Source organism: Schistocerca serialis, chromosome 1, assembly GCF_023864345.2.
Source record: "Schistocerca serialis cubense isolate TAMUIC-IGC-003099 chromosome 1, iqSchSeri2.2, whole genome shotgun sequence".
NCBI lineage: Eukaryota > Metazoa > Arthropoda > Insecta > Orthoptera > Acrididae > Schistocerca > Schistocerca serialis.
The window spans coordinates 671,308,557-671,333,485 of NC_064638.1; positions in this window are offsets into that span (position 1 = coordinate 671,308,557).

The window sequence follows — 24,929 nt, forward strand, 5'->3', positions numbered from 1 at the left end:
GTAGAAAGTGTAACTACGTTACATGCAACCAGAGAAGAGCCTAGATGTAATGTATTTCTCAAGAAAACCTACACTGTAACAGAACTGGATGGCTCCTTGAAGAACGGGTCAACTCCTATGCGTAAATTAAAACCGTTTTTCAACACTTCTCTATGCGAATTTTGAAAAAAGTCTACAAATACAGCAAATGCTGCTATTTCAGTATGACGAGGGACTTCTACATTTAACGTAAGAGGCGCAAAATTTTCCTCCAACTACGATAACCGCGTGTTGTTTTTCTTACTCTAATGTATCTTTCATTACATTTTCTCCCTATCATTGTTGCTTCCAAAGTCAAGTTACTTATTGCAGATGACTTAAAAGAAAAGACGGTATAGAGAAACGTCTTCTGTTACATGTGTTCCATAGACTTATATCCTCGACCTTTTATTTTTGTAACATTTCTTTAATACGTGATTCATCTGCCCTTCATTTTGAACAGCCTGTCGGATTACAGAGATATACATTTCAACGTATGTGACCTTTAGTTTTTATTTATTTATTTTATTACGGATGCTCATGTACAGAAGTCTGGAAAACGCCTAATTGGGAAGGAACAAACACATCACACATCTTCATTGGTTGAATGAATGACAACGTAAGTGGGTGCAACCAGATGATGTTTGTGGTAACATATGTTTGCTTTCCTTGTTTGGAAAATAACAGCTAACTGTCGCCTTTGTTAGATGTGCCTACTGTCTAGATTTGACGCAATGTTTCCTGCGGTTTGGGGCGCTCAATGTCTGGGACGTGGTTAGTCGTGAACGTAAAGTAACAGGAGAGTCGAATGTCCTACTTTGTGCTACCTAATTTATTAAACTTTGTTTGATAACTGACCAATTCGTTTGAAATCTGAATGTTGCTAACAGTGCGTGACACCGCATATTTACATTGTCGAACAAACTTAATACATGGAGCAGGTCTTAATGGCTTACGACATTCCTACTTTTAAATGCGTTTCTTTAGAGAGGAACTCATTACGTTACGAACTGCAATACTCAACCATCAAACGGACGGATCCACTTCCTTCGCAGCGACATTGCATCAGATGATTTTCGGCCGAAGTCGGGTGTCACGCTATACTTCGTCATGACAGCACGCAACACTTGGAAGTTGTGGCTCGCGTGAGCGGACGACCAATAGCGTGCTTCCACGCTGGCGTGTTGTCCAACCAGCGCCGGGAGCCGGTTCCAGCAGCCGAGCCCACAGAGGCCGTTACGTCAGTCAACGAGCGGCGATGACGTCACCGTCGCCTTGCCCGCACTTGTTGCTTCCAGAAGAATCCCTCCACACCCGTCTGCAGCTGCAGCCAGCACCCGCACAGGGAGGAGGGGATGCTCGCTTCTAGATACTTCCCCCCGTTCTGTCGGTTAGCAGATGTGAGGCACACCTATTCAGCCTCGCGACGGGGGAATGACTAAGCGAATACAGACAGCTGCGGCTGGCGTACCTCCCAACTGATCTTCCGTCTTCTGGAAAAAGCTACCAGAAGCTTGCTAAGTAAGGTCTTTTTCCTGCGCTCTTTAAATAACGTATCGTATAATCTGCGATAGCTTTTCGAAGAAGCTTCGTTTAGCACTTCTCAATGAAGGAAACGTATGAACGGCGACATCTTCGGGTGAACTCTCACCAATTATGTATTTCGAAGTTCAATTTTCATATTCAAACCAGATAACCAGAGACCACGACACTAATGCGAAAATTACTTTCATCCAAAAGTTTTTCACGCTAATGTACATAACCATAACAGAACACGTTAACAGAATTTACCATGATTATTTCCAATTTGCAATGTTTAAAGATCTCGATTAATAAAAACACCGCACTACGATGTGAAGTATGTACAACATGAGTACCCATTATAAAATTACAGACAGTTGTAATACAGCGTTATCGGTGCCTCGGTTCAAGACTCAAACGAGAACATTTTATTTTTATTTTTAACTGAACTTGTTTTTATTTATTTAGTTGACAAATGCATCATTAACAGTTCCGCAATTGCTGTTAGAGAGGTTTCGAAATGGAAAGACATATCCAACTGCAATTTTTTCCTTCATCGTCTGATGAATCCAGTTGTCCACAAACCTTTTCATCATCAGTGGTTTGACGGGTTTGACTTGGTTTAACGACAGTATCGTATATTCATCAGGAGTTCAAATGCGACTTGTGTGAATCTCAGCCGTAGTCTGTCTGACTCTTACTCCTGAAAAATAGAGTTGTGAACTGGGTGACGCTTCCCTTAGTAACTCCCATAGTGGCCATCTCCTGACGCAAATATCGAGTTCCTCACCAGAATCAAAACATATTCTTGTAGAATAGACTGAGGATACTTTAAGCTAAGTAAAATGCGCAGCTGGATTTGACAGGAATTCCACGATTATTATTATTTCTTTTTTTTCTACAGTAGATTATATAACGTTTAGCTGTAAGCGGATTTTTTTCGTTTCCAAATGTCCTTCAGTTATAGTCGTTAATGAAGTACTACAACAGTAATCCAGTCATGCGTCGAAGTATCTTTCACCTTACACTGTAGAAGTTGTTTTTACATATGATTTCATCATTATTGCCAAGAAATTCTGGCGACACCCCGACAAGGCTAGTTGAGAGTATTATCTTCACTGCATTCCCACTGTAAGCCTCTAGACAATCCTTTTAATAACTGAAAATAAAGAAGATTGGGGTTTAATGTACAATCAGCTGCAATATCATTGGAATAAGACAACAAGCTAGGGATGCTGATGGAGAGGGCAGTCTGCCACGTGATTTACTGAGGAAGTATCCGGGTACTGACCTTAAGTAATTTAGGGTAACCGGGGAAACGTTAATCTGGGTGGTCTGACGAGGATCTGAACCGCTTTCCTCGCGAATGCGAGTCTTGTATCTTACCAATGCGCCTTTGCTTTCGGTAGGAATACGAATACATGAGAAACAATGCTAAATTATGAAGACCACTCAGCTTGGCTCGTGACGCTATTCGTGGAGCTTTTTTTATTACAAATGAAAGAAGAGGAAATTTCGAGAACGTTGTCACAGATTACGAAAATCTCACTTTTTCGTACGGCGTCATCCTCGTTCTTGAGGCTTTATCTTCTCGCTAAGCGTAGCTTCCCTAGCTGGAGCCTCCATCCGCAGCGGCCGGCGAGCATAGAGCAGCCAACGCCTTCAGAGAGGGCTCCAGCAAGGCAGCCGGGGCGGAGGCGTCGAGATAAGCCCCAACAAAAACGGAGACTTGGACGCTTCTTATAATCGCTTTTGCCTGTTTAATTCGGATAAAATCTAAGTACTGCGTTCGCAGTCTGGTCGATACACCGCACAGTCAGAGACTGGAAAGGTAGTCTGCTCGAAAAGTAGGCCAAGACGCTGTCATCATTACACATGTATCGTCCAGTTGGACAGGCTGTTCATCATCCAGGCGAATAATTTAGTAGCAACAGGGTCCACAGCCATGATAAACTTTTCGAAGTCAATAAATCTCATCCGTTGGAATTCATTTGAATTTCATGCTTGTTTTGTGAACGACGTTGCGGCTATGTAGCCTTTTTCAAGTAAAATGTTCAACTCGTTTAGCACTATGTTTTGGGTGACAGCCATATACGTTTTATCGGCTGCCAGCGACTGGCAGGGCCTTAGGGTTTTATCAGTAATATTCGTGACAGTACAAAGAGCAGCAGCACAACAGTCTGATTAAAACTACTCGACAGATGACGTCTGTCACCTGCTGCTAGTGTTGCGACACAGCCGGCCGGGGTGGCCGAGCGCCTATAGGCGCTACAGTCTGGAACCGCGCGACCGCTACGGTCGCAGGTTCGAATTCTGCCTCGGGCATGGATGTGTGTGATGTCCTTAGGTTAGTTAGGTTTAAGTAGTTCTAAGTTCTAGGGGACTGATGACCTCAGAAGTTGAGTCCCATGTTGCTCAGAGCCATTTGAACCATTTTGTTGCGACACAGGCTGACGACGGCTAGGTGACAAACGAACACGGCGGGTTACTTCACTAACGCTGTTTGTGTGTACCACGGAGCAGTGTTCGAAGTGGCCGCCGCGACTTAGGACGGAAATACGAGATGCTCTGTTGACAGCCGATTATAATCTACCGATGACAAAACTGCCGCAGAAGAAGAGTTTTGTAGCCCCGAATTTAAATTCAAGTCCAAAACTAACTACAACCTCGTGATACAGAATGTATCCGAGAAAACGGTGGGCTACAATCTATGGCGGCACTGGAATAACGTTCGCTTTGTTCACGACAATTAAAACTGACCTTTACGAGGAAACTCAAGATAGAAAAATTTGGTTTAGCGTCAGAGGCAAACTGCAATTTCTCGCTATCCTTCGTTACCTGAAACTATCCTCACACTGGCTACATGCTCTGTCGCATTACTGACCGATGAGCAGTCCGTATTGGCATTCGGTTGCAGATTATAGGCGTCACAGGTAGATTACAACCGGAAAAAAGGATACGAAGAAAAGTAAGAGCAAATGAAGTCAATACGATGATGAAAATAACGCGGCGAATTGTTATACATAAAAATAAATTTAAATCAATTAACTGGAAACAAATAATAATCATACTCTTTTCATTTGAATTTAAAAAACTGCGTTACATTTGATGAAGTTCGAACCTACGACTTTCTACATGGCAGGTTTGTACGCTAATCATAGCGCTGTGGCACAACACCGGCTTAAATATATGTTGTAATTCTGGTGACACAGTCGCAATGATAAAGTGCAGCGTTCAAAAATTCGGCTTCAAGCAGCGTCTCACGAAACCGATCTAAGGTCAGTCGACCTCTGTGTTTATAACGGTATATGTGAAGCTGAATCGCGTCTTGGGCGGAAGTACCCAGTACGGCTTGGTCAGTGCTGCGTATGAAACCTGTGTATTTTGTTAGCGTGTGTGTGTGTGTGTGTGTGTGTGTGTGTGTGTGTGTGTGTGTGTGTGTGTGTGTGTGTGTGTAGACCCATGATTCGGAAATCAAACTCGTCAAGACAGCAAGCCGGACAAGGGTCTGGAAATGAAATGTGCAATTGTGGCAGTTTGGCAACGGGGAACAGTTCGGGCGTGACTTTGAGCGCTCTTATTGGAAGAAACCAGCTCCACAGCGTGAAGTGTCACCAAACGTAATTTTACTGGAACTATAGTAAATGGTTTGGCTGTGTGATGCTGCTTGTTCGGTGACGAATATCATGGATACACCTCTCAGGTCCGCCCAACCTATGATAACTATAAAATGACACGACGGTCACCCAAAAACTGGGTGAAATGATACGATCGTACGGCATAATTGAGCGCAAGACCCTGTCTAGGGTAGTTCGGCCGCCTGGTGCAAATCTTTCTATTTAACGCCACTTCGGCGACTTGCGCATCGATGATGTTAAGATGAAATGATAGGACAACACGAACCACCCAGTACCCGAGAGGAGAAAATCTTCGACCCGGCCTCCCCCCCCCCCTCCTACCCCACAGCATTTGGTCTGGGCGGACTTAACATGATACCTCTTCAAGTTCATCGTTGAATACTTCGGTCAGTTCTTTTATTCCAGAGGGCAGACAGCCCGCTGACCAAACTACTGTGGCGGCTTAAAATTAAGAAGCTACGCCACTAACCATTGTGCCACCATTCCGTCACCACTAGACAACGAGCTGCGGACAGTTAGCGGGTTTAAAAACGACTACACAGCGGAAAAGTCGTACTACAGAAAATAAGGAAACAATGGAATTGAGTAACAACCAATGCAAGAAAATTACATCTTCGAAGTACTTTAGAAAACTCTGAATGCCTGAAAACAAAAAATCAGTTAGATTCTCATTAGAGACTTTAACTGTACCTCCACAATTATTTCTCCTTATGGTATAGGAACTCTTTTTAGAGTTAGCTCCAGGCACCATAAAACTTCTCATATTGTCACAAATTTAACATACTGCGCACAAATGGGCGGAATGACCCATTACTATAAAATTGCACGATCAAAATAACCAATTTAAACAATAACAAGCACAAAGCATCTAAGAATATTCGTATGGAGCGACGTGAAGTGTTAACTACCACAAAGCTCGTAGAAAAATGCCAGGCTGAGATTCGCTGGAGGGGGCCTTAGGAAATATCTCAACCGCAAAAGTAGCGGCCAGCAGAAATACTCGTCCGAACTAATCTGTAGTATTTCCCCTCAGTCTAGGACCCTTACCAGTCAGAATTAAATGAGAACATCTAAAGAAACGAGACGTAATTCGCCACAGGTTTTGCCATTAAGCGCTATGTGACTCCAGGAGCAAACTGTACAAAAATAGTGTTGTGCGTTATGAGAGCTTTCGTTCCCAGAAGTCGGCAACATACTATTTCCTCCTAAATCCATTACCGAATGACGACCACGTGCAAAATCACAAAAATTAGAAGTCGTACGGAGGCTTATCGACAGACTTTCTTCCCATTCACGATATATGGAAAGGGTCGGGGGGAGAGAGGGAGAGGGGGAGGGAGGGAGAGAGGGAGAGAGGGAGAGAGAGAGAGAGAGAGAGAGAGAGAGAGAGAGAGAGAGAGAGATATGCGATCCTGACTGATAAGGAGGTTTTATTACAGGAAGATTCTACCCTCTGAAGCACGGAAAACCAAGGGCTACAATGTTATCGGGAATTAGAAACAAAGTGAGTACGAGTAACAGTAAGACAAGAGACCTTCTCCAGAAATCGACGGTTACTAAAAATTACCGAAAATTCGGATAGTAATTTAATTGTGTCAGAATAAAATCATCTTCGTAAGTTACGTAACCTGAATGTCTGTTTTTATTCAAAGTACATCAATAGCGCATCTTGCAACCACATACAGGATGTTTCACAATTCATGTTACACACTGCTAGAAGTTGTAGAGCGGATTTATTACTTCAAGTTTCACACGGAACCCATGTCCGGAAACGTCATCCAACGACGCTACAGAGCGTCAAAGTATAGGGGCCGGCGCCTGTAAACGTGACAGGAATAAATGTATCAATTCGTGGTAAGGACCCTGGTTCGGAAACTGTTCTCATACCTCTGACAGTGGATGTACTGGTACCGTTGTTGCTATGATTGTCGGGTATGCAGCTGTCAGAGATGGTAGGATGGACCAAAACAAGAAAAAAAATGCCGAATAAGGATGGGCTCTAAAATGCATACTTGAAGAGCTATGAGCACTTGTTCAATAGAGGACATGTGTTTCACACTAGCGAAAATGAACAAGTGCTCATAGCTCCTTAGGTAAGCGTCGCTTTACAGCCCATGCTTACTAGGCATTTTTGCTGGTCTTGCCATATAAGTTGCCTAGCCTACAGTTTTAGCGTCAACAGTACCATTGCAGGTATTCCCCCGTCAGAAGTGTCAGAAAAGTTCTTCGCTTATAACTTTCAACTCTTTCGTTTCCGTTATGGAATCCCTTACCTCAAACTGTTACATTTATATTTCTCCGTCATCCTAGAAAGTTTGTAACATCTCTGGATCACCCCTGATGTACAGTGAATCACCTAAAACTTGTGCCTTAAATATTGCGGAATTGAAAAGTGCTACTGATATGCGGTTTCCACGGCTGGATTCGTATTCAGGGGCTCGTATTGTTAGTCAATCAACATATTGTAATAATACTTAGTTTATTTTTGTGCAACAGAAATTTTTTAAATGGATCAAATCCTATTGATATAAAGACACTAAAAGTAGAATAAATTACGAGTTTCAGTGCTGTCTGTTGCGGGATTCTAGTGCAAGTCGATGATGAGATATATTTTGAAAAGTTCCCACACAGACACTTGTACAACACACGAGATAGCACACACTAAAGAACACCCAAAGTGCATACACTACTTATGGGGTGTTCTGACGAGTGACGAGGCAATTGACCTTCACAGTTTTGTGTTCAAAATTATCACCGGCAGCGGCAATACATGCTTGCAGTCTGTTATGGAGCGACTGCTGCACACGTGCAAGCATTTCAGCGGGTATGTCCGAGCAGGCTGCAGTAATACGTTGGTGCTATTACCGGGAGTAGCTGGCATGTCCCGAACAGAAAGAAGTCTGCGGGCCTCAAATCCAGGGAGCGGACCGACCGATGTGCGGATCCTCTGCGTCCAGTCCAAGGATTTGGAAACAATTCGTGAAGACGACATGGAGTAGTTCGTGCTCTATGGGCTGGAAAGCCATAAAAGAATGCTTCTAGTCTGCAACGAAACTCTTCTAACATCCGTGGAATATGGTCTCTTAGGAGGCTGCACTTGTACGTGTTCAGTGTTCCGTCTATGAAAAACGCGTCTATGAGTTGGTGATTCACTATCCCACACCATATGTTCAAACTCCATCGACGCTGACGTTTCACCCGACAAACCAAAGGTGACTGTCAACAGCCATGACTGGTAAATGTGACTTCATCTCTGAACAAGATGCATGATAAATACGCAGTACCTTGCCTTAATGTCCATGTACAGAAGTCAACACTATTCTCGCAATCGTTTCTATGCAGTTCTTGATGGAGAGAGAGGTTATAGGGATGGAACCTAGTCGATCGAGAATGCGTAGAACACTTACCTCTAACGTGCGGATCAGCTGCAACAGCAGCAAGAACACTAATTTCTCCCCCTTCTGTCGTCATTGGCTTCCTTCTGTTACGTTGTCTGTGTGCTACACTATCACATTTACGTAACTGGTTGAAGGAGTTGATAAATAAATGCCGAAATGGTCGACGTCTGTTGAGATATCTCGTCGCACTGTTCCTGCAGTTTCCATAAACCATGAGCTTGTCGGCTTTTTCTGCATTGGTAAATCCCATCGTCCATTCACGACCTACTGCTGGGACTGTCACACACTAACTGACAAGTCGCAGTGCAGTGAAGAACACCCAAAAACACCGTAAGCAAACATAACAACATCGTACCTAGTAACTACGCAGGCTGAATGGCACAAGCGAGTGTCGGTGTGCAAACTTTGCACAATACGGTATCTCGTGAACAACTCTCAATAGACTCCTACAACAAACACTACTGACATTCTAATGTACCCTCCTTTTAGTCTGTTAATGTCAACAGGCACTGTTCCATTCAAAAAAGTTTATGTTAGCAGAAAACACAGACTTTCTAAGTATTATTACAATCTGTTAATTGGTTGACAATATGGGCTGTATACATACATTTACAGACGCCGGCGCCTATAACTTTGACGCTCTGTAGCGTCGTTTGATGATGTTGCGGACTTTGGTTCCCGTGTAATACATGATCAACTCAGCTCCCCCCTCCCCCCCTCCCTTCCACCTCTAGAAGCGTGCAATATCAACTGTGAAACACCCTGTCGTTACAGGGTCACAGCACAAATACGTCGTTTCTTGTTCCTCCACTTTTTTTTCAATCGAAAGTGTTTCATGGTCTCTGAAGAGTCCGCTACATGAGTAACATCCAACAGATGTTGCTAATAGAAACTAGGCTGACTGTCTTACATACTCCTCTCCTCCCCTCTCTCAAAATACCTCCTTTACAGGGGTGGCGATGCCACAGCAGCTACGGATCAGCATCGGATTCCACCCTAGTAAGGAGTGAACTGAAATAAACCAGAATAATAAGAAGGAAAGGGATGCGACTTGACCGGATACTGGATATTTAGATGATGGCGATGATGATGGTAGTTGTGGTTTTGATGTCACTAAGACCATTCAACCAGGTGGTTGACTTCAACGCCCTTGCTGGATACAATTATACGAGATGGTTAATGAAGCTTTGACTCTCAGACTATCTGTCACAGTCTATTCAGCGAGAGGAAGATATAGACAGCATTGGAATACAAAGTTCGAAAAATCAGAAAACTTTTGTGACTGTGTGGCTACGTAAAGAGTTGAAGGGGGAAAGGGCCGCTTCTATAGGCCATACCTGAGAGGGGAGGGAGCCCTCTTAGTTCCCTCAATGCTTACGCAACCTGTCCTAACGCTCCCATGTTGGGCTAATGACACAGTCTTCCCCTTCACTACTGGAACTTTTGCAGTGAGGGGACAGTTGCTTTAAACATGACGGGCAATTGAATGGAATGTAAAGAGAAGGATGAAAGAAAAACCTAAATAGAAAATACCACGCGATTTACGTCCACAAATAAACATGCCCTTCCATTACCTACGTATGAAAACACAAAACTACTGATAGAGGCATAAAATCGAACGACACGCGCATGTAGCTGGTTGAGTGCTCAAGCACAGCGATAGGAGAAATGACAACTACCAATCCGTTATAAATGGGCTATGTACAGATGCTTAATATATCCCAGTATAAAAAGGTTGCAATTAAACAGGAATATAGTTAGCGCCAGATAAACTACATACATAAGTAACATTCCCTCAGAATTATCGAGATCCTTGAAATAACCAGTCATGACAACTATTCCACTTGGTGTGAAGATGTGAGACAGACGAAATACCCTCAGATTTTAAGAAGAATCTAGTAACTCCAATTCTACACAAAGCAGTTGCTGACAGGTGTGAATACTACCGAAAGAATAGTTTGGGATCTGCAGAAATACGGTATCATGAGAGGCAATGCAAACCCTACGACTTAATGTCAGACCGGAAAAAGGCATGTTGTAGATTTACAGAAAGCGTTGTAGTATGATGACTGGAATAAATTCTTTGAGATTCTGAAGGCAGTACGTGTAGTGTATCTTGTAAAGATTACGTACAGTTTGAAGTAGTTGGGGTACGCGCAAGATGCACGCCGGTGATTGTACTGAATGGCCACCGCACGTGAGAAACAATGTTACAGATGCTCTATAGCAGTGGTCGTTAAAACTTTTTACTCAAGAGCCAAGGGCGGCACCTCGAGCCGCAATCGTAGCGATTTTATAATTAATTGGTAACCTACAAAAATAATTATGTTATGAATCCCCAGCAGACTATTTATAGTAAACGTGCGGTAAGTTGGCCGCCGACCCCCGAGTACTGACCGTTGAAAGTCGGTAAAAGGATTCTACAACAATATCTGTACTCTGCTAACCACTGTGAAGTGCGTGGCAGAGGGTACGTCCCAGTTCTTAAGAGTTTTTTTTTCCATTCACGTATGGAGTGCGGGAAGAATAATTGTTTAAATCCCTACAGGAGCAATACGTAGGGAGTTTTAGTACGTCCCTAGCGTCGTCGTTCAACGCCGGATCTTGAAGCTTTGTAACTAGGCTTTCTCGGGTTGGTTTACGCTAAGGAGCCTGCCAGTTCAGTTTCTTCAGCATCTCTGTGACACTCTCCCACGGATCAAACAAAGCTGTGACCTTTCGTCTGACCCCTGCGTACGTTCAATATCCCCTATCAGTCCTACTTGGTACCGGTCCCATACAGTAGAGCAATATTCTAGATTGGTTCGTACGAGTGATTTGTAAGCAATATCTTTTGTAGATTGATTGCATTTCCCCCGTATCCTGCAACTGAACCAAAGCCTGCCACCAGATTTACCTACGAGGGAACCTGTGTAGTCATTCCACTTCATATCCCATAGAAGTGACACCCTGGTATTGTTAACTGATTCCCGCTGTGAGGCATTGATGTTGTAGTCACAGTATACTAAGCTTTTTCGTTTTGCGAAGCGGACAATCTTTGATCACCTGCAAAAAGTCTGAAGTTGCTATTAAAATCGTCTGCAAGCGTCATTTATATACAACTTGGACATCGACGGTCCTCGCACACAGGTTTGGAGACAACCCGAAGTTATTTCTCCATGTCGATGATTCTACATCCAGGATATGATACCGCATCTTCTCTAACACAAAAACTCCAATCCAGTCACAAATTTCGCTTGATACCGCATACAATCGTACTTCTGATAGTGAACATAGATGTGGTACAGAGTCAAATGCTTTTCGGAAAAAAAGAAATATTGGATTTACTTCACTGCCTTGATCCAACGCTTCCAGTACGCCATATGCCAAATGTGCTAGCTGGATCTGACATAATCGACGTTTTCGGAATACGTGCTGGTCAGCATGGGGGAAATCATTTTGTTCAAGGTACCTCATTATATTTGAGCTCAGAATATGTTGTACTATTGTATAACAAATCGATGTCAAGGGCATTAGACGGTAGTTTTGTGGATCACTTCTTCTTCTTCTTCTTCTTCTTCTTCTTGTCGACGGATGTGACCTGTGCCTTTTTTCCAACTACTGGGCACAATTTTTGCTCGAGGGATCTACGATAGATTGTAGTTAACAAAGGGGCTAACTCAGCTGCAAATTCAGTATAGAATATGGAAGGGATTCCATCGAGCTCTGGAGCTTTGTTCAGTTTTAACGATTTCCGTTGTTCTCAACGCCACTGAAACCAGCATTTATTTCACTATTTTTTAAGTGACATGAAGAGAATTGGGTAAACACTCTTGGAATTGCCCTGGTAAAGGAATATTCGAAAACGGAGCTAAGAGAATCTGCCTTTGCTTAGCTACCCTCAATTTCAGTTTCTGCCTAATCAACGAGTGAGTGGACGATAACTTTGTTGCCAATGTTCCTGTCTCATCCACGAGTGAGTGGACGATAACTTTGGTGCCACTAACAGCCTTTGCATAGAACAGGAGTTTCTGTGTGTTTTGTGTAAGACCATTTGACAATATTCTGCTACGATACTCACTGTAGACTTCACGCATTGTTTGAAGAAGTGTACTTGTGTTGTCTGAGTGAAAAGATAATTAATTGATTACTAACACTGATTGTGTCTTTATTGAAATGCATTACGCAATATGGGACACGATCATAAACGCATGTCGTTTTTTTCTACTCATTGCATTCTATTATAACAGCCTTAATTTAATTTAATATTCTTTCTTACAAATAAGTACTCCCTTTGAATATTGCAGACTCTGTAATGCGCATCCAGGAACAGGTGTTACTTGCGTTTAAAATTCATATCGTAGCAGCTGATCGGTACGATTCGCGCACGCCTGTGATTTGTCGGCACTAGAAGGCGAATAAGAATAACATACCCATCGCACATCCTCTCATCCCGCTGTGGCCACACTACCACCTCTGCCCCAGAGGTAAGCTGCTATCTTTCCTTAGGACACGGCCGAATTCACCAGTGTCAGTTAAAATCAAGGACATGCTCAAATATTATTGTCTCCGTAAGTACTTTTGTTTGTTAATAACCAGGGAAACTACATTCTGCAGAAGTTAGCTGACGTTTTCGGATTCAGTTGTTGGTTTCTAGATACATATTATAAAAAAGGCTGGATACCCGCAGGCCGCACGAATACGATTCGGGCGGCAATGCGGCCCTCTGGGAGATAGGGGTCTGGACACATGGTTTCTATCGTTGAGAGACGCCATTAGAGCAATTTTGTAATTGTGAATCTATCGTCTGAACTGTGGACGAGTTTGAGTGTTAATGTTACAATCAGTGGCAGAGAAAAGAGTTTCCTATCTATGAGAATAAAACTCATATGTTGGAAGATAATTTCGATGTATTATTCTTCAATTTTCACGACTCTATGTTCAACAGTATTATCGGCGGTTTTTGGCGAGAAGCAATCAATGGAAAGTGCACTTGAGAACTAAACTTGTTTGGTGAAATTTTCAGTTAATGTACAATACGACAGCTACCATTAATTAGCACTGAAGACTCCCACTCTTACACAACGAGTGGACTCACTTCCATTCATAAACTTGTGAAGATCTTCCAACACTAACTTGTACTTAACTAAAGAAGTGACCTTCACAATGAGATATTGTTACAGCTTGAGAGAAATTTACCTTTCGCGAGTCTCATTCAGAGAGAATACTTACGATAATAGTTAGCATAATTAGTCACATTCAAGTCCTGTTATCAAATAGCAATGGCCTCCATTAAGCCTAATCATAACCAAATCATCATCCCCTTCGCCATTTAATCAAATTACAGTACTTAATTCAATACCGCTCAGTTCTCTGATTTGTCTATTCCGTGATTCTAAACAAGGGTTAAAGTACAGAGAGCGAAGTTATTTACAGCTTGTACAGAAACCAGACTGCAGAGTAGGGAAGCAGTGGTTGAGGAGGAGGTGAGACTGGGTGGTAGCTTATCCCATATATTATTTAACTTGTGCCTGGAGCACATAGTAGAGGAAACTGAGACTAATTTGGAAATACATTCGCGGGAGAGGAAATCAGAGTGTAGAGGTTTGCCCAATGACACTGTCAGGGACGGCGAAGTACTTGGAAGAGCGGTAGAGCGGAATGTTTGGGATCATGAAAGGTGGATATAAGATGAACGTCAACGGAAGTAGAACTTCGGTACTGGTATGTAGTCAAATTAATTCAGGCGATGCTGAGGGAATTAAATCAGGAAATTAACACAAAGTTCTCGATGAGCTTTGCTGTTTTAGCAGCAGAACAACCAACGATGGGCGACCTAGCAAAGGTATAAAACGCACACTGGCAATAACAAGAAAAGCGTTTCTGAAATACAATTATTTATTGGTTCAGAATATAATTTTCGAAGATAGTTGTCTGGAATGTAGACTTACATGCAAGCGAAAAGTGAATGAGAATTGAATCACACAATAACATAGTATAAGCTTTTGAAATGTGGTACTACAGAAGAATGTTGAAACTGATGGGTAGATGAAATAACTAATGAAGTATGGGCGAAGTAGGGATGAAAATAATTAGTGCCACAACCTCACTAAAGGGAGGGATCTGTTGGTAGGACACATGCTGAAGCATCAAGAATAGTCAGTTCGATACTGGAAAGAAGTGGAGGACGAAAAGTGCATTGTACAGGAACGTCCAAGTTTGAATAATAAAAAAAGGGTTCAAGTGGCTCTGAGCACTATGGAACTTAACATCTGTGGTCATCAGTCCCCTAGAACTTAGAACTACTTAAACCTAACTAACCTAAGAACGTCACACACATCCATGCCCGAGGCAGGATTCGAACCTGCGACCGTGGCGGTCACGCGGTTCCAGACTGAAGCGCCTAGAACCGCACGGCCACACCGGCCGGCGTTTGAATAATAGGCTGAAATGGATGTAGGTTGCATTAGTCATACAGAGATTGAGAGGCTCGCACAGGATCAACTAGTATTGAGAGCTGCGTTGGAATGTAGATGTTCAATAACGACGACAACAACAGCCACGAAGGATCTACATCTAGAACTTCAGAGAACGAGGTGAAGAAACCTGCATACGTCCCAAAAGACAGTAACTTATACAATGAAGTGACAAAAGTCATGGGATAGGCAAAATAGTGTGAACAGTGGTGGTAATTGGATGGTTGTGTTTGACGGTCAACATCGCAGGTAAGGTACGTGTCGAGCTGGACTGTGCGTGTTCAGTACGGTTGTGCAGGTTGTTTAATAGTAGTGCACACTTGGTATTTGCATTTGGAGGCTGAGGTCCGCGAGCAATGAAAGACGTAACAGTGTTCCAAAGACGGCCGATTGTGGGGGGGATCCGAGTAGCTGGAGCATCAATAACCAAGACAGCCAACTTATCGAATGTTTAAAGAGCAACTGTTTCAACGGCCATGACAACGTACACAAAACATGTAAAGACATCATCGTGTAAACGTAATATAGAGAGCAAATCAAATCTAAATGACAAGAACTAAATGACATGAACTATGTCAGAACAACACAAAACTACGGCCTGAAGTGACCGCAGAGGTCAACAGCCATCTTCGAGACCCCATATCTACAGACACTGTCGGCCGACAACTCCATAAAGCTAATATTTTAGCACGAATTGCTATACCGAAACCATTAGAGACGACAACCAATGCGAAGCGTAAAACATGGTGTCAGGAGCATAAATCCTCGACGGCTGATCAGTGGAAACACGTCATATGGTCCGACTAGTCAGCGTTTTCGTTATTTCCAACGTGGGGCCGGGTTTACGCCTGGAGAACGCCAAAGGAAGACTACAATCCCGATTCCTTGATTCCAACGGTTAAGCATGATGATGGAAGTGTGATGATGTGAGTAGTCATATCATGGTACTCTTCTGGTCCCATCATCACTCTCGAAGGCCGTGTAACAGCCAATGATTATCTGAACGTTTTAGGTGATCAGGTGCACCCCATGATTCTAATGATGTTCCCCCACAATGACGCCATATTTCAGGACGGTAATGCACCTATTCACACAGCCATGACAGTACAATCGTGGTATAAGGAGCATGCAACTGAACTACAGCGTGTTCTTCCGCCAGCACAGTCCCCGGACTTGAACATTATCGAACCCTTGTGGGCCGTATTGGAGCGCAGACTCCGGAGCAGATTTCGGCCCCTCTCGTCACTACAGGAGTTAAAAGACGTTATGATCGCAGAGTGGTATAACATTGCACTGGAGACTATACAATCATCATACACCAGTATTCCATGAATAATTACAGCTGTATTACGGGCAAATGGGGGTAAAACACCCTTATTAATAAACCATTCGCAAGTACGTACAAGTGTTCACATTATTTGCCTATCCCCTGGATATGCACGTATAGGTATGGCGGTAATATCCCGTACACAAGATATAAAAGAGTAGTAAGTTGGCAGAGCTGTCGTTTGTACTCAAGGGGTGATTATCGTCGCACGAGGAGAATTAACAGACTTCGAACGTGGTATGGTAGTTGGAGCTACACGCATGAAGCATTCCAGTTCGGAAATCATTAGGGAATGTAATATTTCGCGATCCATAGTGTCGAAAGTATGCCGAGAATACCATATTTCAGGCATTACATCGTACTAAAGACAACGCAGTGGCCGACGGCCTTCGCTTAACGACCGACACCAACGTAGTTTGTGTAGTTGTCAGTGTTAACAGACAAGCAACACTGCGTGAATTAACCGCAAAAATCAATGTGGGACGTACGATGAAGCTGTCCATTAGGATACTGCGGCGATATTTGGCGTTTAATGGGCTATGACAGCGGAAGACCGACGCGAGTGCTTTTGCCAACTACACGACATCGCCTGCAGCGCCTCTCTTGGGTCTGTGATAATTTCGGTTGGACCTTGGACGACTGGAAAACCGTGGCCACGTCAGATGAGTCCCAATTTAAAATGGAAAAGGCTGTTGTTACGCTTCGGGTGTGCCGCAGACCCCACGAAGCCATGGACCCAATATTTCAACAAGGCTTTTGCTGGCTTCATAATGGTGAGGGTTGCGTTTACATGGAATGGACTGGGTCCTCTGGTCCAACTAAACCGTTTGCAGTTACTCATGGACTTCATGATCCCAATATCAGTGTCATGTCAAGGGCCACAATTGTTTGTGATTGGATTGAAGAACGTTCTGGACAGTTCGGGCGAATAATCTGTCCACCCAGGTCGACCGACATGAGTCTGAGGAACATTTATGGCACATAATTGAGAGATCAGTTCGTGTTCGAAATACTGCACCGGCAACACTTTCGCAATTATTATGGGCGGCTACAGAGGCAGCATGGCTCAATATTTCTGCAGGAGACTTCCAACGACCTGTTGAGTCAAATTTGGTCCCATAAGACCTTACCATTAATTTCCAAACTGCTGAGGTCATCGGTCCCTAAGCCTTCACACTACTTAATCTAACTTTATCTTGGGCTATGGACACACCCATGCCCGAGGGAGCACTCGAACCTCCGACGGGGGAAGCCGCAAGGACCGTGACAAGGCGCCTCAGACAAGGCGGCCCTACTGAGTCATGCCGCGTCGAGTTGCTACACTACGCCGGACAAAAAGGAGGTCTCGGCCATTATGTTAGGACTACGAGGTATTCCAAGATTTTTGTCACCTCAATGTAAATGAGAAAAGGAAGTAAGCGAATAGAAACGACGAAATGCCAAGTCAGGAAGCAGGATGTAGATGTAGATAGCAGAGTACAGAGCACTTCCCTGTGAACGGCAAAGACACATTAAATAAATGAGCACCGTTAAGTCCACCATCAGCAACGGAAGGTAAATCTCCGTCCACGACCAACGACTGTGGCTGGCTGAACGTCTGAAAATCTAACATCGGTCGATATGCGGCACACTAAGAAGCGACCACGGAAACCTCAACGAATTCGTAAGCTGTTATCCGTTACGCTGCCGACGCAATATATTGTCTTTTCACGGTAAGGTATTGGCAGTAAAGCCGACTTTTTCCACCCAAAGTTGTGCTTTCAGAACATACCTGTAATGTAGGTCGCTGACGAACATTAACGGAGCTCCCTAAAGACAGCACGTTGCCCACAGTACTTAGGTGTCTGCAGATACCCGACTTGCTGTTTGACTGGGCTTGATGTTTACCACAAGCTGTATTTCGCGCGGATAATGCAGTCACCATAAAACGGCTGCCTTTCACTCAGCGTGCCGGTCAGTGACCGGACCTCAGCACACACTGTAAAGCAGTTAGTGTTTGGTATTGCTAATAAAATGAACAAAATAGGCAATGCATTTTCGTGTCGTTCTTCCTCTTCCGTTATGACCTCAACAGGATCACAGTTAGCGTCTTCACGGATTCCATTTTCCTCTTCTCCTCCCAGACAGTCTTCATCCCTTCTCTCGTGCTGTTGTTTCGAGATCTTTATAATCCTATTCTCTTGTATTCTCCACTGGTGGCACATTATACTTTTCCTGTATCTTTCTCCGATTTTTTATCTCTGTTGTACTGGTCGGTGTGTTCGTGCTTCTAGCCAGCCGGAGTGGCCGAGCGGTTCTAGGCGCTTCAGTCTGGAACCGCGCGACCGCTAAGGTCGCAGGTTCGAATCCTGCCTCGGGCATGGATGTGTGTGATCTCCTTAGGTTAGTTAGGTTTGAGTAGTCCTTAGTTCTAGGGGACCGATGACCTCAGATGTTAAGTCCCATAGTGCTCAGAGCCATTTGAACCATTTTGAACCATTCGTGCTTCTCCCAATTTCCTTCTCCTCTGCCTTGATAACCAATCCCGAACAATCCTTTCTAAGTTCAACAACCCATTGAGTTACGCCTTTCCTCCAAGTTGTTTGCCATGTTATTTTCTTCAGTTTATCCGTATTCATTTTGATCACATGTCCCGCAAATCTTTTCCTTTTCAGGTCTCGTTTCTACTGATACTGTCCTCATGCTCAGTTATAGTTCTTCCTACGTCTCCGCATCCATCTCCTGCCACCGCTTACACGGCCCAGTATTTCCTCATTATTTCTCTCTCTTCTTTTACTATGAGGGGACTTCATTCGTCTTTATACTTGTCGTCCCTCACTAAGACTATTGTCCGACAAGAGCTACGCATTTTCGGAAAAAAGTAGGTATTCATGGTTTCTTGCAAACGTAGTTTTTCCGGTAGGGATACGAAGTGCATCACAGTGTGTGTGAGAAATGGCGCTGCAGCTGGAAAAGTACTTTCATATACGCGAAATCTGACAACTGTTGTGGGCAAAACGTCCAAATAGCACACACATTCATCGTGAAATTCGGACGGTATATACGGCAACTGCAATGCCGTGTCCCTCGCGTTCAACTGAAGCGAAATGGTGCCAACAATTTGACCAAGGCCGCACACACATGGGAGATACTGATCGGGAAGGAAGGCTGCCGACATCGATCACACAGATATTCTGACGATGAAGACGTTCGCACTGTGGATGTCTAATGGCGCTATCGTCGCAAAAAACTGATTGAGTGGTAGAACGTTCCCATTGTTCTTTAGAGAGACTACGTGACTATGTTGACATACAGTGTCACGTATCTGTGTCAGACTGTAGTGTAATGCCGTATTCAGTATAATTACTTGGCTGCCACAGAAATGATTAACGTCCTTTATTGCACAAATTAAACAGTTTCCGCGTCAGTCACTTGTTTATTTTGTCACTATGCGTTTCGATGATTCACACCATCATCTTCAGGTGGAGAGAATTGTTTATTTAGTTTTGGTGAAGAGTAACAACATCAGCCATGTAAACACGAAATTTTTCACCTGAAGATAATGATGTGAATCTTCGAAACGCGAAGTGGCAAAATAAGTTACTGACTGACGTAGAAACGGTTTTATTTGTACTGATCAACAGTCGCAGCCATCAAAATACCGTCCCTTATGGACGAAATATTCGTCCTTGTTTGTTGTACATCATTGGTAGCCAACCTAGTCCCAGCGGCCCACTAGAGACCGTTCCTGCTTTCTAAGTGGGCAGTAGGTGATAGGGGTTTTTAAAAACCATTTTCATTACGTTTTCATAAAGTTCTGGCATAAAGTATTTCATAATTACTTATTATATGTTTGAACTTATGGAAACACTTTTTTTTTAACCTTATGAACGTTAAATTACTTCTTGCTTTATAAATTACCATTAACATGATATCAGCGGGCGATTGAAACATTTTGTTATAATAGTGATGCAACTGTGGGCAGTAGGTAAAAAAGGTTGACTACCCACCGTTCTACACGATGTGAATAATGATGTGTTGGCTGCGCGTAGTACCGCTTTTCTCACCGTTGCGTCTGTAGACATTTTATTGTAATTCCCTCTGGCGATACGGAAGCCTGACGTCATTTTCTTCATCTTTTTCATTGTCTCGTCGATGGTCCTTTTCTTCCCGTTATACGCTCTTTCAAATACAGATTCTGCAGTTCTGTGTAGCTGAACACCATCGCTGTTCCTTATATTACCCACCAGTAACCAATCTACGACTAGTTGTGTGCGGTCCATCAAGTATTCCTCTCCAGTGTCAACCTCTCCGTCTCAAGAGTAGCTCTTGCACTAAACATCCTCAATTATTGGTTGGATGTATTTCAATCTCTGTCTTCCACTGCAGTTTTCACCCTCCATAGCTCCCTTTACTACCACGGAAGTTATTCGCTGATGTCTTGATACATCCCCTCGCTGCTTCTTGTCAGTGTTTTCGATGTGTTGCTTGCTTCGCCGACGCTGCGGAGATCCTCCTCATTCCTCATTTCATTAGTCCACATGATTTTCAACATAATCTGTAGCACCACATTTCAAACGCTTCCATTCTCTTCTGCTTCGGATTTCCCACAGTCTATGTTTCACTACTACGCAGTGCCGTGCTCCAAACATAGATTTTTCAGAATTTTTTCCTCAAATTAAGGCCTATGTTTGATGCTAGCAGACCTATCTTGAGCATGAAGCCCTCTCTGCCGTCCTAGTCATCTTTTTATGTTCTCCTTGCTTCGTCCGTCATTGGTTGTCTTGCTTCCAAGATAGCAGAATTCCTGTACCTCGTGATAACCAATTTTAATGTTAAGCTTCTCGCTGTTCTAATTCCTGCTACATTCCATTACTTTTGTCTTTCTTCTGTTTACTCTTAGTCCACATTCAGTGTTCATTAGAATATTCATTCCATTAACCATATTCTGTAATGGTTACTCGTCTTCACTGAGGATAGCATCTCATCAGCGTGCCATTTAATTGTCATCCAAAAGCAGTCTTATGTCCCACGTGCAAATCGACGGCTATTGATGTCCGTTAGCTAAACGCTCCTGGTTGTCCTGTGCGTTGGTTTGCTCGAATAGGACCTTGTCTCTGTGATAATGAAGATCCACCCCGGGCAAAGTTGATCTCGGAAACCCAAATTCTTGTACAACCGTCCATAGCTTGCGAGCCAAGTATCTCGGACTGGCTATCATACCACGTTCAAAATCTGTAAACTCGCGACGAACTGTCTAGAACCGACTGCTCAGGTATCGTGGCTTCATTCGCGCCATACGCAACACAGAACCCAACATTCGGGCGTCATACACGGCCCATCTTCAAATGGAACAACGGTGGCCACGACCTTTATTTCAGGTCTATTAGGTAAATAGGCGGCTGAATGGAGTCAACCGAAACTCAATAAGGTTGCTAATAAGGCGCGATTAAAGTTCAAATTGTTCAAGCTTTTCATCTCAGTTTCATACGGTGCTGCTAAAGAAACCACAAATGGTAGAATAAAAATAAAACAAAGAAATTGTAATAAGAAAAGTAAAAACAAAAAAGCACTAGTAGTGTTACCAAACAACAAGTGCAGCACTCGTCGCCAAGATTGGTTTTAACATTTGGGTCTGTTTTCTGATATGCTCAACTGAGGTGATGTGCCCTTCCCGCCGTACATATTGGAACCGGTTCGTCCACCCACGCAGGCTCTTATAGTTTACTTAGACAGAAAAAGCCAACCCAGAAAGTAGAGAACGTTTCCACCTGCAGCAACAATGGGTGAGGCTAGCATGGCCCTATTCTTGTTTGAGCATTTGTTCTTTCAATCGGCATCCACCCGTATCAACGTGAGATTCGTGTTTCACAAGAAACGTTTTAAACGCGTGCTGCAACTCAAAACTCCCGCGAATTGTGAAGTGGCGATCACTAATCACATTTTTTGTTGGCAAAACCATAAATGGATTGAAATTTATCGGCATCTGTGTGCAGTGTACCGATACAATAACTGAAGGTAGAATAAGCCAATGGTGCATTAGATGAACCAGTCGAACTAATGTTCACGATAAAAAAAAAGAGAGAGAAGTGGACGACTAAGCATTCTAACTGATGAACAGGTTACAGAAGTGGACGAAACGATTCAAGAAAACCGCCGATCCACAATGACGGAGCTCTCCTTCAGTTTTCCATGAATTTTACAAAAAAATTTCTTGCGTCAAATCGTTGTACAGAAGCTACGCAATCACAAATTTGTGCAAGATGGAAAAAGATGGTGAATCTTTACTTGAACGAATCTTAACTGTAGAGGAGACTTGTCCAACATGTAAGCTGCTAGACCAGATTTCAGTCCACAGCGTGGGGGCACACAAATCATCCTTAAAACCCAAGAAAATGCTTGCAAACGTTGTATGTAATAATGATTATAGCTATTGTTTTTGTGGACAGGAAAGGTGTGCTTCTTGTCCATTTTGTTGAGCGTGGCACAATAAACTCTTGAGTGCTATTGTGAAACTTCGGAAAACTTAACATGAGCAGTACAGAATAAACTTAGAGGAAATTTGAGCTTGAAATTGATGTTCTTGCAAGACAACGACCTACCATTCGTGTGGGAACTGTTTCCTGTTTCCTCGTTCGCCGTTCTGTCCTAGGGCCTAGCATCTGTTTGCAACAATTAAGACTTGCCTCGCAACGCAGCGTTTTGACAACAGCGCGGGAGGGCGTGACTATCTCGTTGTCTCAAGCGGCAGGATTTTATGGCAATGGAATTTCGAAGCTTGTTCGCCGCAATGGCAAGTGCCTAAATTTGTGTGGAGTAGTATTTAAAGTGTCACTTCTAAACAAGTGAAAAAATGATCCTATACTTTTTCTTTTTCCACCAAAACGTAATCCACTTTCTAGATGGCCCAAGTATAAAGTTTCACGCTCAATGTCGCAAGAAGTGCCATCACCCATCTGGACGTCGTAGTGAGATGTACTGCAATACCGGTACTATCCTTTATGGGATTTTGGTTGTGTGTTATTGCGGTTTTCATTCCGGAGACTTGTTTGATGTTGGACGCGCTAGTCTACCGTGTGCAATCATCATCTGTCTCCCTCCGTCTCTCCCACTATGCTACAGCCCAACATAAATAGTAGATGCCTCAGGGAGAGACATATTAGCCGATCTATTCTTTCAGCCACGTAGTGCATAAATTCCTTTTTCTGCAATTCGATTTAGTACCTACCTATCAGTCATTCTATCTAACAATATGATCATCACTCTCCTGCAGCATCACATTGCAAAGCTTTATACTCTTCTTGTTGTAACTCCGTATCGTCCACATCTCGCTACTAAGCTTCACTGAAAACACCTTCAGAAAACATTTCGTAACAGTAACATTGGGTTAACTAATTCCTCTCTCTCAGACCGGTTTTTCTTGATATTGTCAGTACGCAGTTTACATTCTCATTATTTCGGCCATCAACAGTTATTTTACTGGCCAACTAACACAACTATTTTTAGTATTTCGTTTCCTAATCCAATTTATCGACATCATCTGATTTAATTAATCTCTCCCGAACAGCATGTTTCAAGGCATCCCAGATATGCTCAATAATGTTCATGCGCTACGGTCGCAGGTTCGAATCCTGCCTCGAGCATGGATGTGTGTGATGTCCTTAGGTTAGTTAGGTTTAACTAGTTCTAAGTTCCAGGGGACTAATGACCTTAGAAGTTGAGTCCCATAGTGCTCAGAGCCACTTGAACGAATAATGTTCATGTCTGGGGGGGGGGGGTTTGGTGGCCAGCGGAAGTGTTTAAACTCAGAAGTGCGTTCCTGGAGCCACTCTGTAGCAATTGTGGACGTATGGGGTGTCGCATTGTCCTGCTGGAATTGGCCAAGTCCGTAGGAATGCACAATGGACATGTGGTGGTCAGACAGGATGCTGATGTACGTGTCACCTGTCAGAATCGTATCAGGGGTCCCATAAATTCCAACTACACACGCTCCACACCATTACAGAGCCTCCACCAGCTTCAACAGTCCCCTGCTAAGATGGATTCATGAGGTTGTCTCCATACCCGTACATGTCCATCCGCTCGATACAATTTGAAACTAGACTCGTCCGACCAGGCAACTTGTTTCCAGTCATCAACAGTCCAATGTCGGTGTTGACGCGTCCAGGTGAGGCGTAAAGCTTTGTGTCGTGTAGTCATCAAGGGTACACGAGTGGGCCTTCGTCTCAGAAAATCCACATCGATTATGTTTCGTTGAATGGTTCGCACGCTGACGCTTGTTGATGGCTCAGCATTGAAATCTGCAGCAACTTGCTAAAGGGTTGCACTTCTCTCACGTTGAATGATTCTATTCAGTTGTCGTTGGTCCAGTTCTTGCAGGATCTTTTTTTTGGCTGCAGCGATGTGGGAGATTTGAGGTGTTACCGGATTCCTGATATTCACGGTACACTCTTGAAATGGTCGTACGGGAAAATCCCCACTTCATCGCTATCTCGAAGATGCTGTGTCCCATCGCTCGGGCGCCGACTGTAACACCACGTTCAAACCCTCTTAAATCTTGATAACCTGCCATTGTAGTAGCAGTAACCGGCCT